Source organism: Cyanistes caeruleus, chromosome 26 (assembly GCF_971803275.1).
Source record: "Cyanistes caeruleus chromosome 26, bCyaCae1.hap1.1, whole genome shotgun sequence".
NCBI classification, from domain to species: Eukaryota; Metazoa; Chordata; class Aves; order Passeriformes; family Paridae; genus Cyanistes; species Cyanistes caeruleus.
This window is the reverse complement of record NC_141726.1, coordinates 1,616,536-1,621,753: the sequence shown is the minus strand read 5'-3', so window position 1 is coordinate 1,621,753 and position 5,218 is coordinate 1,616,536. Positions and strand designations below refer to the sequence as shown.

Below are 5,218 nucleotides of genomic sequence, written 5' to 3'. Positions count from 1 at the left end.
GTCCTTTGGCATGTGAGGGGGTCATGGTGAAAAAGGAGGATTTCACAGGAGCTGCCCTGATTCCCTGTGCATCCCTCGCCTCGAGGCTCTCCAACAAAACCTTTTTGGTGAGGTGCAAATAATCAGAGTTTTATGAATTCATTGTCTTGCCTGAGCTATAAAAAAGGAAAAAAAAATTTTTTTGATTTGACTGAATACACAACAAAAAAGCCAAAAACAAAGCAAAAGGAGAATTTAACTTAAACCAAACAAATCCTTGTATTTTCTTGAGTTTTCAAGAAAACATAAAGAGACTGATGAATCCACAGAAATGTGCAGGCACATGTTTGGTGTGTTCCACCCTTTCCAGCTAGCTCCCAAATCCTTGGAGCCCTTGAGATGGTGCTCAGGGAGCTGGTGGAGCTCAGCTGGGGGATCACTGGGGGGTCAGGCAGGGACACGATCCAGGTGTGAACAGAGCCTCCTTCAGCAAGAAGTCACAGAAGGAAGTGAGGGAGGGACCAGCCCAGAGCTTGTGCTGGGTTATCTGTGCTAAAAAAACCCCGGTGTGCTATTTCAGGAGTTGGACTTGATCCTCTTGGGCTCCTTCCAACTCAACACATTCCATGATTCCATGAGATATTTCTCGATTTGGAGTCACTGTCAACTGCTTCACACAAACCTGAGAGTCTCAGGGGTGAATGGAATGGAAAGAAATGGTTTATTTGACCCCCAAAAACTATTTTTTGTTGGTTTTTTTTTGTTTTTTTGGGGTTTTTTGTTTTTTTTTTTTGTTTTGTTTTGTTTTTTGTTTCTTTTTGTTTTTCTGTTTAGCTTTGAAGGAGAAAGCCAGCTCAAATGTGTTAAATTGTGGAAGTGCTTTAGCTGGAAGAGCTAAGTCAGCATCCTCTTAATTGTCATTTTTCATTCTCACAAGGCTTTTTCCAGGCTTTTCTTCCTCAGGAAAAAAGAATGGGGCAAACTTTGATTATTTTTTTGCCTATCACAAAGGACCCAGAAAACTCCTCAGCGCAGGAAATTTGATCCTGGGGAAGGCTGGAATCCCACCAGCAGTGACAGTGCCATCACAGTCTGTCTCCTCCAGTATTTGTTGACTGAAGCTGACAATTTCAGGCCTGAAGTTGTGAGGAGTTTTAGACAGCAAATGAATCCTAAACATAAAGGACACAAGAGAAATGCTGCTTGAACTTCTCATTAAGCTGCTGCGTTGAGCTGCTGGTGGAAGCTGTGGCAGACCCAGCCCCTCATCGAGGCCTTGGGCTGATCTGGCTGTTCCTGCCTTGTTCCACTGCTCTGCCAAGTGTGCAAACATGGAGCATCTGTTTCTTGCAGTATTTTATTTTATCTGGACCATTAATCTCTCTTTGATCGGGAACGTTCAAATCCCGCCGCCGAATTTTCCAGCCGTTAATTCAAAGCTCTTTTTCTCCTTCACTGCTTTTCTTTTCCTCAGAAGAAACACCTTTATCCCAGTGGATGGATGGTGTGGGTGAGCTGCTGCTCCTGATCTTTTATTCTTTTCAGTGTGAAGCCAAGGACTTCACAGGAGCACATCTCCTGAGCAGGACCTCTGCTTCCACAGCTCAGGAGATGCACCTTTCAACCCAGGTGGGTGCAAATTGTCCTCAGCTCATCCTCACACACAGGGTTTGGGGTTTTATTTGCAGCTATTACTGCATCAAGAGTCACTTGAGAAGACATGAAGCAGGTGAATAAGGCTTTTGGGCTGAATTCTTTGGCAGTAAAGTTAATTTTGGTAACCAGCAAAATATGTAACATTTTGCACCAGGGTTGTTTAGGTCATTAGATATTAGGGATTATTTTTTTTTTTCACAGAAGGAATTGTTCAGCCCTAGCAGAGGCAGGGGTAGAATCACCATGCCTGGAAGTGCTCAGAAAGTGAGTGGATGTGACACTTGAGGACGTGGTTTAGTGGTAGTGATGCTACTTGATGCTGTCCTTGGTAATCTTAAAAGTCTTCTCCAACCTTATTCTGTGATTCTCTGATTTTCCAACAGTTTCCCATGTTTACTCCAGGCTGTGTCTCTGGAGTTGTCAGTGGACCTGGAGCTGTTTTTAATTCCTGCCTTTCAGGTGCCTTTTTAGCTCAGAAAATCCCATCAAGAGCCTGTGAACATCAGAGAATTAGGAAACCAGGAACGAGGAGCCTTCTTGTTTTCTCTTTAAATCAAGCTCAAGGAGCAGGAGCAGCAGGGCATGGTGAGAAGAGGGTAATGAAAAAGCAGAGGGGAGTGGAGAGGACATCCTGCTTGCATCTGGATTTTCCAATCCTGCCAGGGTAGCTGGCTCCACACCCTGCCTGGTCCTTAGTGTGTAGCTGCAAATGTTTGTGTGGGGGGACTCAAAGATGTTCAGTGTTTGATGGTGATGATGACAATTTCCATATTTTACAGCTCTTTCTTGCCCAGGTAATTCCTACTGTGAATTTCCTACTGAAATTGCCCCCATCCCACAAAGTCCTATCCTGGAGAAACAGGCTCATGCACAGATATTGCAGGCAACAGAAGAAAAATCATCAGTGTTGGAAGAAAGATGAAGCAGAACTCAAAGATTAGTTGGGGATTTTTCAGTTTGGATTTTGAGCTGGTCCATCTCAAAAACAAATTCGATGCCTTTCTGGGGCTGCTGACGTTACTCTTCTGAGGCTGCAAAATACAGCATTTTCAAGATACAATTTGTTTTTCAGAGAAGAATTAATCCAGAAAACATGAAATTTGTCAAGTTGTGTTGTTAAGAGAAAGAAGCCACTTGTGGAGGCAGCAGAGACGCTGTGGCTGCCTGTGCCCCACTCTGATACACAACTTTCAGCACATTATTGTCACAGATTGTCAATAAAGGAGAGAAAAACACCCCTGGAAACAGAGTGAATCCCTTTAATGAATAAAAACCTTGTGCAGGAGAAAGTGAAAGGTTGTTTAATGAGCCTGAGGCCCATTAAAGGAAGAAATCTGCTATTTAACCTCTCTCTGTACTGTGAAATCTCTCTTAAACAAACACCTGCTATAGGCATAAAGTGGTTAAGTATTAAATTGGCTGCACATTATACCCAGACTATTATCAGTTATCTAAGGAAAACATTGCCTCCTTTCTGCTGGAGACTGTGGTAGACAAGAGCTTTATTGTTGTTTCTGTATCGTGTTAATGTCCACCTTTCCTATCTGAAAAAAGCTGAGATTTCCACAAAGTACCACAAGGAAAGGAGTCCTGCTGTGATTACCTCTGGTGGCTGAGACCACCCATCCCAGGGGATGAAGTTTTCCTGGATAACCTGGAGCTCAGAGCTGTGTGTCTTTGGGGCAGGTTTGGTGAGTTTTTGGAGGTCAGGATGTGCTCTGACACAGGTTTGTGTCTCAGGACTCTCAGGACTCTCAGGAATCAATGCTAAAAAGTCAATAATTGGTGTAAAAAGAGGAGGGAATTCCTGTTCCCGTGCCAGGGATTCAGAGGGAAAACAGAGTGGAGGGTGGAGATGTAGAAAAGATGAAGTCTGTGCCCTGGATGGTGTGTGTGCAGCGGCTGGCAGGATGCTGTGGAGCATCCCACTCTGATGGGATCAGAATTCACATGGATTTGGTGGTGAATTCTCATATTACAGCCAAAAAGGGGCAAGTCCATTTCTAGAGTGCCATCAATGTGTTTGAAGCGTTCAGAGAAAACCAGCAAACCCATCTGGGGCTCGGAAGAGAAGATGAAAAGCGTTAATATTTTTAGCACGGCAGTCTCTGCTTCAGCAAGGTCATGACACCAGCCCATTATCATTTGAAAAGTGCACTCATGAAAGAGGAAGAAGAACTGGTTTGGAGCAAGGAGGTGCAATTGGATGAAAGGCACAAAAAAAAAAAAAAGAGATGAGAGCAGCCACTTCCAGGAGCTCCACTGGGAACTGCAACACCCAATTTCCTTCCTGCCACTGGCTTTTTTCAGCTGCAGTTTCTATTATTCAGATGGGTGGAAATGACCCCAATAAATATTGATGGGAAGGGCTGAGTTTTGATGGGTCACTGGGCAGGAACTGCTCAGGAATCAGGGAGTGGGAGCCCAAGGTGCTGTGCAGACAGGGTGGGGGTGGGTTGGGGGTCTCCAGTCCATGCAGGGTAGGTGAGGTGGTGACAGAACCCTCTCTGGTTCCCAGCTCTGGCTGGTACAGCACTGCTTGGAAATTAAACACAGCTTCTGGTTTTTCCTGAAAATCAGAGAGGATCTGCACTGCAATGGAATTTTATTGGCTCTTCCAGGATTCATTTTTCCAGGGTCTGGAGAAAAACTCATGGGGAGTTGTGCTGGAGCAGGGACTTTGAATATTCAGAAGAGTCAGGGACCAGGATTCCATATCCAGGGACCTCGAGCCCCTCACCTGGCTGCTGGGAAATGGGAGAGTTCCTATCCACCACCCAGGAGAACATCACCAAAATGATGCTTGCTAATTCTATCAGTCTCCAAAAACCCCTTTCAAATGAAATGTCCAGAAAGAAAGACACTTGAACGCTTAAAAGTGTTCAGGATGTTAATTAATTCTGATGATTTCTGTGTTTTAATTATTCACTGCCACTGTATTATTTTTCAAGCAGAAAAGGAACTTTTTGCAGTGTCACTGCCTCTGCTACTTAAAGCAAAGAAATGGTGTTTAATTAAACTGAGACCAACAAAGCTCTATTGTGTGACACTTGCAAAGCAGCCTGTGAAATAGGAAATGTCAAAGATTAAATGAGCCTCTTTTAGAGCCAGCTAAGGGGAGAGGTGCCACTGTTTATAAAATCAGAGCCAGGAAAAATATAATAATTAGAAAAAAGCAGGTCATATGGAAAAACAATATCCAACTTGACAATTTTTCATGCAGATATGATTTGAAGTTCATTACTCATTGTATTCCTGCACAGAAGGCTTTTTGTTATTCTTTGTGCTAAGACATTTTTTAATTTAAATGGAGATGGAGATGTGTTCAAAGGAAATTTTTAAACAAATGAACCCAGATGCATTTCATGTTGTTTTTGATATAAAGGTTGAATGAAGCTGCAGGGAAGAAAAACTGCATCTAATTAATTAATTTTATTTTTTTTTTCACAGATAGATCTGTTTCTGACCATTTTCTTTAGTATTCATGTGTGGTTGGTGAGCAGGGAGTACATGAGGTTATTTCCTCTTTTGAAACCTAGTTTAATTACTTTTGAAAAAACCTAACATTTGAAATTAAGCTCTA

The 5,218-nt window shown here is 42.9% G+C and overlaps 1 long non-coding RNA gene across 2 annotated transcripts; it reads left to right on the top strand.

Moving 5' to 3' along the window:
* The first annotated feature begins 438 nt into the window (after window positions 1-438).
* LOC147649252 (uncharacterized) lies at window positions 439-2,925 on the top strand. Of its 2 annotated transcripts, XR_015279329.1 has the most exons (3): window positions 439-1,608; window positions 2,095-2,220; window positions 2,415-2,925. It is a non-coding gene; the product is annotated as an uncharacterized LOC147649252 (long non-coding RNA). The 2 variants fall into 2 exon arrangements; XR_015279328.1 differs by lacking the exon at window positions 439-1,608 and having other exon boundaries at window positions 2,008-2,220.
* The last annotated feature ends 2,293 nt before the right edge of the window (window positions 2,926-5,218 follow it).